Genomic DNA, 12,604 nt, shown 5'->3' on the forward strand with positions numbered 1-12,604 from the left:
CAGAGCATGGTGCACGCAACCGCAAGGTCATGGGTTCGAAACCCTTGGACATGGTTTGGCAGAATGCTTAAAAAAGTATTCTGGGCTGAATACTAAATAATCTCTCTTAACTGTCTTCATATATTCTGATACATCATATTAAAGCAATATCACGTGAGCAAGAGTGCTGTTTGGCCCTATATCAGCAAGGCTGTGATTTGGCCACAGACACTCTCCTCCGCCATGTTGAATGTTTACATGTCCCACACAAAATTCTGATATTAGGTAAGCGCCCTGAATATGTGTGATTACTCTATCTGTGTCTATCATCTGCAATAATTCTTAATACTGAAGCTGTTAGTTAAACTCTATTTCCCAGCTGTAGTGTAGTAGTAATCGATCATGGAGTAAGGGATAATGCCCATTACTTCAAAGCATAAGCATATCCCTTCAAAGCACAACCTTTAATGTCATGGGAATAAATTAAAAGACATGTCGAGCTGCATTTAGACATTTGCGCTGCTCTTACACTTTAGCTTAGAAAGCCACGAATACAAGCGGAGTGATACAGATAGTAAAGTGTCCAATTGCTGATGGTGTGAGTCATCAGCTTTCAGAACGTCTCTCGTCCAATCAGATTTGAGTTTAAAATAAAGGCAATGCACAATTGTTAGAATTATTTGTGATATGTCATAATTATCTTATCTGAACTGCTTCATCTCCACTTTTATCATCTAAGTGAGTCTAAACAGCCAGCTAGCTATTTTTCAGCAAGTTGCATGAACTTAGCATTACATTGATTTCTTTATGGAAAGTAGAAGGCAAACAGAGTGCAGTTTGCAGTCCACTTTAATATCTCATCCACTTTACGACAAGAAAAATTCTGCTTTACTCCAAGACCAAAAAGCTCCTAGATGTGACATTGTAGCTACCAAGCAGGGCTGATTGTTGATGTTCAGAATGGAGATTTTTCATGTTTTTAACTATTTTTTGTATTTTAAGCTTCTTCTTAATTCATTATTTGATTGAACTGACAATAATTAATACATTTTGAAACAAAATTGGATACGAAATGCAAATTAACCATATTTTCGAGATGATAACTGGATGCCAAATGCAGAAATTAAACATGCAACATAGCAATTATTTTCTTTCTGTCTTTTCGGTCATTATGACAGAAATATTATAAAGTATTCTAAATGTTTCTAAAAGTAACTGTATTCCAAATACAGGTGCTTGAAAACGTAATTCTGAATACATAATGCCGTTACATGTGTTACAACACAGCCCAAACCTGCCAAGGGATCACACAAACTGATAAAATGTATCATGTGCCAAATGCATAACTGTCTAAAAATTTAAATGCCTATAATGACTGTTTGCTATGGGAAAATCCTAAATATGCAATTATACATGTAGACAATTTTTTGTTGGTGCCATGGCTCATACAGCTTAAGCATGCACCTTTTATATGAGCTACAAAAAACAAAAACAAAAAACTTGCACACGTTCTAATTACACATGAAAGTTTCTGATGAAGTGCCTAGCAACCAAAGTGGAAGGAAGACTGTAGACTTGAGAGCAACGCTTTAAGTGCATCAACAGAGCCCAGACTATATTTTCCCTCAATATTCCTCATTCAGTGTGGAAATCAATATCTTTTCATCAGGTACAAAAGTGATAAAAGGTGCCCTTTTCTATTTTCTGCATTAACACTAGCTTGGAGAGCCTTCAGTCACTGAATAACCACATAATATCAAACCTCCTACTATCTACATGAAAGTTGCATCCAGTATTTTTATTAATTTAATATTACCATGCACTTTTAAAGGTCATGTATGTAATTTCTGCACCACTAGCATCACCAAACAGAATTGCAAAAAATTTTGACCATTTTCAAACAGGTTTCCCAAACACACTCTGTCTGCCATTAGTTGGACAAAAGCCTGCCCCAAACTTGCTATTGCTATGTCGGGCTGATCGGGTTGCTAAAACAAACAGAGCAATGAATCAGTCCGACTAAAGTGTTTACGTGATGTTTTAAAAAGACGATTTATTGTTTTAGTTCACCTGAAATCAAACTTTTAAGTGTGCGTGAGCTTTTTGGAGAAATCAACCAACTGGCTTACTTTAACAGTGTTGTCTCTGCATATTACATAAACTGAGAAAATGACACATCACCTTTTAAAAATACGCATGGCTCCCTTGAAAGCTTACATCTAACTAGCTTACCTAGTACGTTAGATAACTGAAGGCATGGCTATGTCAATGACTGCATGCACACAAGATCTTTTGATAAACCTGTCCCTACATGCAGCAAACCAACAGATCCAGCCCAGCAGGATGACATGATCTACTAAGACGCTGCTTTGATACGAGATAGAGCAGTTTGTGCATTGATATAGGACAGGGATGCCCCGCATTGCATCATGTTGCACCAGAGGCACCTCTCATGCCTCTGGAAGCCTGTTTCCACTGCTAATTAGCATGAGACTAGGAACGAGTCACAGAAGAGAGAGGCATTTTCACATTGCATTCTCTCTGCAGTGCCGCCCCCTCCTACTTTTATCCAGCCCTGGTGCGCTCTCCCCCTCTCCTGCCTCCTGCTTGACACCACCAGATAAATTAGCTGTCCAGGGGCACGATATCTTAGACGGTGAGAGGGAAATTTTGAGGTAAATACTTTTTCATCCAGCTTGGCTTTAAAGACAAAAGAGCACTTGGATACAACCCTCTGCGTAATTAGGAATAAATTAAATGCCATTGAGTGTTTATGAAGCACACATATAGTAGAAAGTTCATATCATAAAGGTCAATGTTTCCTGACCTTATTTTTGTCATGTGTACCCCCACAGCCCCACCAGTAGGGCTCAAGTACTCTTTATGGACACCAAACCACAAATGTGTACTTCCAAACTCACATCATACAGGATGTAATTTTGCATTGACTTTTATATAAAGACACTTTAAAACAAAGTTTTAACTGAGCTGCCGTGCAGAGAAGGGAGAAAGCCGCTGATATGCACGCTCGCTGCATACACAACCAGTCGGCTCCGAAGAACATTTTCTGAATGAAACAGGCGCATTTCCCTCCCTTTATACCCGCATGTCCGGGGGTGGGACATGCAAATTCTGTCTGCCAATTTCGCATTGGCCTTTTCTCATAGATCAGAGATGCAAAAGGCGCTCAAGAGAGACCCCTAGTGTCGCTTCTTCGACACAACGTCGAAGTGAGCGACAGACAGGGAACTGAGTTTTAAGCTAAATTAAGTTCCCTAGACTATGATCTGTCATCTGGCAGACGGATATGGCTCACCTTTGCTCTGATTCAGAAAACAGAGTGAGACTATTTTATATTACACATCTGGCTGCACAATCAATTCAGTTCTGGCATAGTTCCCATGTTTTGGCTTTGTAGGGCATTTTAGGTAAAAACTAAGAGGCACTTATATTCAGCAGCACAAATATATAAAACTTGCACATTACCAATGCTGGGTAGTAACAGGTTACAAGTAATCTGAATTATGTAATACAATTACAAATATTAAGTACTTGTAATTGGATTAAATACAATTTTGAAATAGTCATAATCAGATAACAGTAACTTTTTGGTGGATTACATAATTACATAAAAATCAGGCAATGGCAGTAAGGTTTTCATAATTTATTGATCCTCTAATTCTTATTTTTTTAAATATTTAAAATGTTTCATTCTTCATTCTGACAGTATGTGAGACAATGCTTCTCATAACGAATAATTATGCAAATTACTAAACACTGATATGTCTACATCATCTATATTGATTTTAGAAGTCTGAAGAAAAAAAAAAAAAAACCTGGAAGACAATAGTCCTCTTCTAAATACAAATAAATCACATCATCTTTTCCCAAAATAGCGAGTAAAACACAACAAATCATAGCAATTCTCATATTTGTATTTATTAAGTAAGTTTACTTAAATGTATTTAAGCAACATTGGTTAAAAATAGTATGGATTCTCCAATTTTAGTCATGTAATTTGTAATCAGTACCAGATTGCAATTCTGAATTAATCTTCCAAGCACTGCACATTACACATTTTTTTGTTTTCTTTCCTGAAACTTTGGGCTCTCTAGCGACATCTGCGGTTGAGACTTAAACTGCAATTTTTTTTATAAGGAACGTTTTACATCAGTTGTGTTTCGGCACTGCTCTTTACTGTGCTATGAATCAGTACATTATAAACAACTTGAGATGAGTATTGAGATGAGTATATACACTGGCAGCCATACGTTTAGAATAATATACACATTTTGCGGTTTCTGAAGGAAATTGGTACTTTAATTCACCAAAGTAGCATTCAGCTAATCACAAAGTATAGTCAGGACAATACTGATGTAAAAAACAACACTATCACCATTTGAAAGAAGTAATTTTTGATCAAATCTAGACAGGCCCAATTTCCAGCAGCCATCACTCCAACACCTTATCCTTGAGTGATCATGCTAAATTGGTAATTTGGCGCTAGAAAATCACTTGCCATTATATCAAACACAGCTGAAAGCTATTTGGTTCATTAAATGAAGCTGGTCTGTTAGCATTTCTGTGACAGCCGAAGGGTGTGCGACAATGATTGAGGAAAAGTGATTTAGAAAAATAATTAGTAATGTGATTACTTTTTAGATTGAGTAATCAGTGAAGTATTCACATTAGATTTTTAGAAAAGTAATTAGTAGTTTGTAGTGGATTACTTATTTTGAGTAATTTATCCAACACTGATGGGGAACTACCTTGTAGTACCTGGTATGTATAGTGGCTTGTAGATGTAATGTTTAATGGTGAACTTTGTTTAAACACACTATCTGCTCAAATGGCAATGGAAAGTGATGCAACAACTTGTGCACTTCTGCGACTGGGGTAAAAAAAAAATTGAAAACAGTGGTATGCACGCACACACACACACACACGCACGCACGCACACACACACACACACACTTATGGAACCTCAAAACTACATCGGTGTTACAAAATACTCCGATGTCATGAATTTTAGTAAATATGTTACAGTAACTTAAAACATAAAAACATAGCCTGTTAAACCCTTTGCGATCGGTAAATACAATATCCCCGAGCAACGTTTGATTAATGAAAGCATGACAACCAATATCAATTTCAACAACCCTACCAGAAAACATACACAAGCATTATAGCAAGTAAATAAACAGTTAACAGTTAAACATCAATCTACGCAAAAACACGCTGTAGCTCGATTATTTTTGTGCATGCAAACCTACTGAGGCATAACTGTTTAGTATGTTGCCGACAATGTTCCACCCATCTGACCTCCCAAAATTCAGCGGCCACCAATTCCAAATAACTCTTCTCAAGGAAGATAATAATATAAATGCCCTTGCTGCTCCCACTCTGACATTTTATAATGTGTATTCTGGACCTCATTTAAGAACCACAGGCGTTTAGCGAATTCCAAAAAATGCCTGTGTTAAATGTCTGCCGAGTAGCTAAACGGCACACGCCGAGCTGTACAAACTGTGCTCGTGTTAAGCAGGCTGTAGGTTGCGATTGGAATTTATTGGTAAATAAAGAGGGCTTTTCTGTGATTTACAGCTGGGTGAGGTGGGGGGTAAGACTTATGCAATGCTGCAGGGCCCAAGAGCTCATGTTTTATGAGTCTCATTCTGCATCTGTGCTAGAGTGACTAATTAAACTGCAGGCCACTGTCATTGCAGCAGCTGTGGACCAACTGGAAATGCCCATTGTTATAGTGGGGCCACCACCTTCTGCTTGCGCTGCACATTGAACATTTGTGGGTGAAAACAGAGGGGTAAAGACATGAAAACATAGCTTTCATTTAGGTTTATGTTGTCATTGTGTTGCCAGAGATTTGACAATATTTCCGGTAAGGGAACATACTGTATGGAGCAACGATGCTCAATGGTTCATTATGGGAATTTTTAGGGAGTGAACATTTCAGTGCATTCAGAAGGATATTGAGAATGGGACAGCCCTAGAAATGTCTGACTCCCTGGTCAGTGCCTTGTCTTCTGAACTAAGGATACAGGTGAGTGTGTTGAAGCAGGGTAGGAACTACTGTAAACTACTGACAGACCCATGGTCACCATAAGCTGTGTAAAAATTCTTCAAAAGCCTCCTCATGTGTTAATGTGAAAAAATAACAGTATGCGGGTGTGGAATGACATGAGGATGAGTAAATAATGACAGAACTTTTATCTATGGGTGAACTGTTCCATTAAGTCTCAAATCTATTTTGTGTCCTGTCTGTTTTTTTTTTTTTTTTTGTAATTTTCTGTTAAAAAGCACTTCAAAAACAAATCAGGCAAATCTTCAGGAAGAGCGCTCAGAAATCTGCTCGCCAGCCCAGTTTTATTGGATTTTTAAATCTAGATTTGAGTTTCTGCACGGGTCATTCCCTGGAGTTTAGTCTCAGGGCTATGAAAGAAAGCCACACTGATGAAATGATAGTGGACATTTCTCTTTAAACAAATCACAGCTTACCCAAGGACACCTGAGAAAGCCCAAGTGGCAAAACAATGTTGCTGAAAGCATCACATCATACCCATGGCATTTGACTGAGCCTTGAATGAATGATTTAAAAAAAAGCAAGATTTAAGATTCAAAAAGAAAAACATTTAGTAGAGGCTGAGCATGAACTCAGAGACATTCGAATTTGGGTGAAAAAGGACCACAGTTCCAGGTACAAAGGAAGACCTTTTCAAACAAAGATGGTACCCTGAGCATGTGGAGCCTTTGAAACATGTTTTCCTGATAGAGTTAAATCCTGCTGTCTCTAAATTGAACTTGCAGGCCACAGTGACATTTGCTACTACCTGCTACTGACTGTGAACCAAAAAGTCAGTAAATGTAAAGCTGTGCCAAAATATGCTATAAAGCAGCCCACTACATGTCATAAAGCATATGGTTGGTGACATTTTCCCTTGAATTGTGTTGAATGAATGATAAATATTCTAATATTGCTCACTTTCTGTTGGGTGAGAAGCCTTTTCATATCAAATATAAAGCCATTTAGCTTTTCAAAGTGACTTGCTGCAAACAACTGGCTCAGTTTAATCATAAGGAAACATAAGTCAACTTCAAATAATATTTAATTTCCTTTTACACCACAATCAAAGGGAAAAACCCATGATCTGAGAGTAAGAAGCTTCCACCTTCCCTAAACAGCTTAACTGGAGCATGTCCTTTACATCGGAAAGGAACAACAGTGGCTTTGAACTGGTGATTGTCTATTATCTTTTATTCTGCAATGAAATGACATCTTTGATCAAATCAGCAAGACATTTTGGCACCTCACTGCCTGCTGCACTATCTTTGGCAACGACACTAAAGAAGTATTGAAGGTATGTAGTTTTTCAACATGTAATGGAGAAATTTGCACCCTTACTGAATCCTGCTATTCCTGACCTTTGTTTTGTCATTATGCTGATGCATTACTATGGGGCAAAAAGCTTCCCTTTAATTCTGTTAAAGTAAGTCTTTACTGTAATGAAATGAATCAATTTGTCTTTTAGGAGAACAAATGCACAGGTGCGCTCGATTATATCTTGTTTATTTGCTATTAAGTGCCTTAAAATAAACTCTGAGTATAGAAGACTCACAAACTTTGGCAAAACCAGTCAGTGACTAGATTCTCCTCAGAAACGCTTATTGTTTCAGACTAGGAACTTACTTCTAAAAAACTGCATAGGAGCCAGCCAGTCAGAATGGAATGCCAATATTTAAAACTCTTGCCACTTGTTTGTGTTTAATAGGGCCCGGCAATTATGACAAAACACATAATTGTTGATTAATTCCCTTGATATTGTAATTAATTCATTGATCTAAATCGAATTTACATTAAAATACTTAAATTGTGTGGCTCATCCAGATGCCATATATGTTTTATACAGTGCAAAACAACAACGACAAATATTAATGAAAAAAAGCAAATAATAATAATAATAATTATTGTTATTATAAAACATAAATAAATAATGATAGAAATTTAAATTGAAATGCAGGCATGAGGAACGAGATCTCATTCAGTTCCATTCTGTGTCATTTGAGCATAATTGAGTCTGTGTCATGTACTTGGCACCATCTCCTTGTGGCCATATATAATTACAGTGAACGATCCTCTCTGCACATATTTGGATGACATCCACCTCGGGTTGCAGTGATTTAAATCCAAAAACAATTGGTTTAGCATTCCATGATGCTAGACAACATACTACATAATTTCTAATGAAGTCATCTGATCCAGGACAGCTTGTTGAGCCAATAAGCATAGCAGATGAGTAGTGTAAATGCATTTTAATCTGAATCTTTTGTTCAAATGGGCTTACAATTTGTTATTTGGCTCAGTCTCATTTGCCATGTTCCCAGCACAAATATTTATCATTGTATTCTTGGGCTGTTTGCCAGTTTTATTTACACTGTTGTTGTTGATTTTGTTGTCATGTTAAGTAACCTATTGTCTGGTGATGTCTTGTGTTTGTTCTTAAAACGACCAGTTAGTTGATTGTTACATTGTCGTTTTTCATGTGCCAAATGTTGAGATTTGTGTGTGGTATTTTGATGTAATTTAAAAGTGTTTTTGTCTGAGAGTTCATTTGATGTTGCCAATAGTTTAAGACAACAAGCACTTTGCTCTCCATGTACATTTCTACATGTAAACATGAGATTAAATAATATTAAGCAATTTGCAGTTCAAACATGTAAGTTGATACAACTTATCAGACTTAATGGAAATATGTAATTGTTACAACAATGGCAGATTTGAGGTCATGCTGCATTATACTATTTAACCTTGTGTGTTGTATTTTGGCTTCGATATACGCAACGCATAATATTAATTGAACCCGACTGATCTCAGTTCAGGAGACTGTGCTGTCAGTAAAGTGTTAAACTTTCGCTAAACACAATGCACAATAATGTGTACTTTAGCTATTTTTTTTTCTAAGAAATCCTATATTTACTGTGCACATTAAGGATCAATGGGTTCATCCAAAAGATGAAAAGCTTTAGATTTCAGAGGCTTTATACTATATGGAGTTAGAATGAAAATAAGGTGGATTTTGAACTGTTCTGAGACAAGTGGAGACAGACAGCACACTGAAGGTTAAGTCATTCATTAATTAGGGAGCAAGGGAGCATCCTATAGCTCTCTTTGCAGATAAGTGGATTCACAACTAAAATCTGGCCAAAAGTTCAGTTTCAGGCTGCAGATGATGTTTGGACAACTCAACATGTTTGGCAGACATGGTACAGCGGTAATCAGTACATAGATTCAGAATTTACAATGTATACATTTATTTTCACATGTTTAGAGCAAACTATTTGCGTAGAATACAATTTAAGAAATCTTACTTAAATAGGTTTACCTATGTGCTATTATGATGACAGATTTTAAATCATGGCTACTTGATATTTTAAGTTCACTCAATACATTTAATTAAAATAATTACCTAAAGGAATTTGACAAAAAAATTGCCTTGCAAACTATTGCTTTTCTTAACTTCTACAAACACCTAATTTTCCTCAGAGCATATTTGGTTGCTATTACGCTGTAGATTAGTTTACGGTCTTCAATTGAGCTGGATTAAAAAGACAAAACTGAATGGGTGAATATTTTGGAATACATGGCAATTGTAATTATCTAAAACACTGAAGCACATGCAAGACAACAAGCACCTGCTCCACTCAATTTGCTTTTGAAATCTCTCTCATGGGTTCATCTCATTAACACACAATTACCTCTCAAACAAAGCAAGACAATAGCGCACAGCAAAGAGTTCAGCAATGCTCATCTCACACTCTAAATAAAACAATCTTGCATTGTCTTATGCATGAAACAATTCTGTCAGTTTTGGTATGATTTCAGATAACGGTTTCAACATCCCAGCTGCAGAACTGCGGTGGTCTGTGTCGTGAAATAAGGTGTCACTTTTCAGTGACGTGCCGTGTGAGTAGTGTTTTATTGTGGCAGAAGTCTGACAGTAGAATGATAGAAAGGGAACTAAACATTGACATTGACATTGTCACAGGAGACCGATGAGTACATTCATTCTCCATTGATTCTTCTACACTTGCGTTTTGTCTGGAGGCTGTAGACACTGTTATGCGGAAACCTCTTCAAGTACACTGACTTACTCTAGAAAACTTCAATAACTGACAAAATTCCACTCATGTGCATGATGCACTGTGGAATTCTACACTGTAATGTAAAAAAAATTAAAACCCTGCTGAAAAAGGAATAGTTAATGGAATAATTCACCAAAAAATCTAATTTCTGCATTCATTTGTGCACTCTCGTGTCATTACAAAGCCTGTATGACTAACTTTCTTCTGCAGAAAAAAAATTAAAATAATTATGTCTGTAATCGCCTCTTCTAAGTAATGGTATGTGATATTTTATGTTCTGTTTCATCCATAAAAAAGCAGTTGGTATTGTTTAACTTAGAAAATAATGTACATTTTTGGTTGAATCTGATTGTATGTCCTCAGAAGACTGCACAAGCTGCATGGGCTACTTTTATTATATTTTTGGGTCAAATTTAAAGCTTTAAAGTGAGTCACTATCAACTGCCATTGTATTGCAAGGAAGGACTGTAATATTTATTATAACATCACCTTTTGTGTTCCGCATTAGAAAGAAAGTCATACGGCTTTGGATTTACATTTACTTAGAAGAGGCCCTTTCATACCAAGGTGACTTACAATAAATAAAATGCAGTGAACGCTAAAGTCACAATATAATTCACGCTGAAATTGGTAAGGTAAATACCAAAACAAAATCTCCTTAGCTCCATCTATTCTTCTCTCTTGACAATTTAGAAGTCATTTCTTTGTAACAGGCGATGCCATCAAACTACATTTGCCATCTCCACTACTGCACTCCTAATGCCTTAACCACAACTTATTTCACCAGACGGCAGAATTACTCCTGACAGAGAGCAAAGATGCAAATGAACACATAAACAAATAAGAAGTTTACGAGGGGAATGCGAAGAGGGCTCGGTGTGCTCTCGAGTCATGATGACATCTCATGGAAGATGATGGGGGGTGTAAGCTGTGCTGGCACTCAGGTGCATGCTGCCAAAATGGAACTAAATTACAGTCCAAGCGCTCTGACTTGACTCCGTGCCATGAATCGCTCATCTTCCCTCCATTTGCACCCGGCACTCATTTGCTCTTGTGGAGCATATGTGCTCCATGTCTGAAAGGCTCGCAGACAGTCATGGCCTCCGCTGCTCGGCTTGCTGCTCCCCCTTGGCGGACAGGCGTAATTAAAACCACACTGCTAAATAGGAGCAACTTGTATGTAATGGCGGAACAGGTTTCACAGAGAATTAATCACCTGTGAAAAAGCAAAACTGTGCTATGATAAAGCTGAAAGTGCTTTGGTAAAGCGAAATTGACTGAAGGAACTGGGCTGTGCCTAAGAGAAAGAGAAGATGTCTAAAAGGCCTATGAAATCATCACTGGAAATAGTACTAACTCTGCTGTCAGACCAGCTACTTCAGAATGCAAATGGCCCTTTTTAGTAGTGTTTGTTTAGGCAAGCATTACTAGTACTATTGCTCATAGTTAGAGTATTAAAAAAAACATTTAACTAAAGTAACTCGTGTTGCACAATTTCTGCTCATTTTTAAAAGGGAAAATGTGCAGCTGTTGCATTAAGAAGGTATTTCTACCTGATATGACCATTAAACATGATTTTCACACTCGCAGACATTAAAACAGTTCAAATAAAATCACATAGACTTGCATTGAAGGAGTTACCAAAGCCAAAACTAGGTACCAGAATTTCACTTAAACTCTGGAGTGGACTCATTTGACTTCGGCCAGATCTTAGCAACCACATAGTAGCACCCTGGCAACCACCCACAACACCTAAGTATTGTGGCAAATACTTTTGCACAGACATGCACCTCTTATAATTTCTTTAGAAATTGTAGAAATGTTTTTTTCTTTTTACAAGACAAAGATACAAACAAGAGAGGCAGGGCATTATTGGGAAGAAAAGGGGATTGAGATACAGTACATTGAATGCTAGGCTCGAACCACGACTCGACATGCAAAGAGCACATGTGCCAACTGCTGGGTATTTGCTTATTTGATACTTCCAGTGGACTCTAAATGAAGAACTAAGCTGCTACTGGTTGTGTAATGTTAGTATATGATAAGAAGAAGAAGAAGAAAAAGAAAAAGATGATGAAGAAGAAGAAAAAACATCAACATGTCTCTAAATACATGTTTGGAATTTTCTTTACCAATATTAGATGTGGATGATATCTTAATTTCTCCCAGGGGATGTCTACTCACAAATCCCATTACACATGTTATATTTCTCAATAACAACAAACCCTAAAGGGTTTTAAAATGTATTGAATGAGTAGATTAGAAGGCTCTACTGTGAAAATGATATATGTGTAATGTATTTTCAAGAATTTAGAGATCCACAACAATATACTCCATTTTAATTACCTGTAGTGCTAAATTAAATGCATGACACCCAAACATCTGCTACCAGACAGAGTTACCTGGAGGCCAGTCTATGTTGAAAAAAAAAGAACTATAAATAAAGTGAATTGGCATAGAAAATGCTGTT

General features: G+C 37.0%; 1 protein-coding gene across 4 annotated transcripts in view; it reads right to left on the reverse strand.

Moving 5' to 3' along the window:
- The window catches only part of LOC127629419 (cell adhesion molecule 1-like), a 289,304-nt gene that overhangs the window by 7,452 nt on the left and 269,248 nt on the right, over nt 1-12,604 (reverse strand). The window lies entirely within an intron of this gene.

This window comes from Xyrauchen texanus, chromosome 36 (assembly GCF_025860055.1).
Source record: "Xyrauchen texanus isolate HMW12.3.18 chromosome 36, RBS_HiC_50CHRs, whole genome shotgun sequence".
Taxonomy (NCBI): Eukaryota; Metazoa; Chordata; class Actinopteri; order Cypriniformes; family Catostomidae; genus Xyrauchen; species Xyrauchen texanus.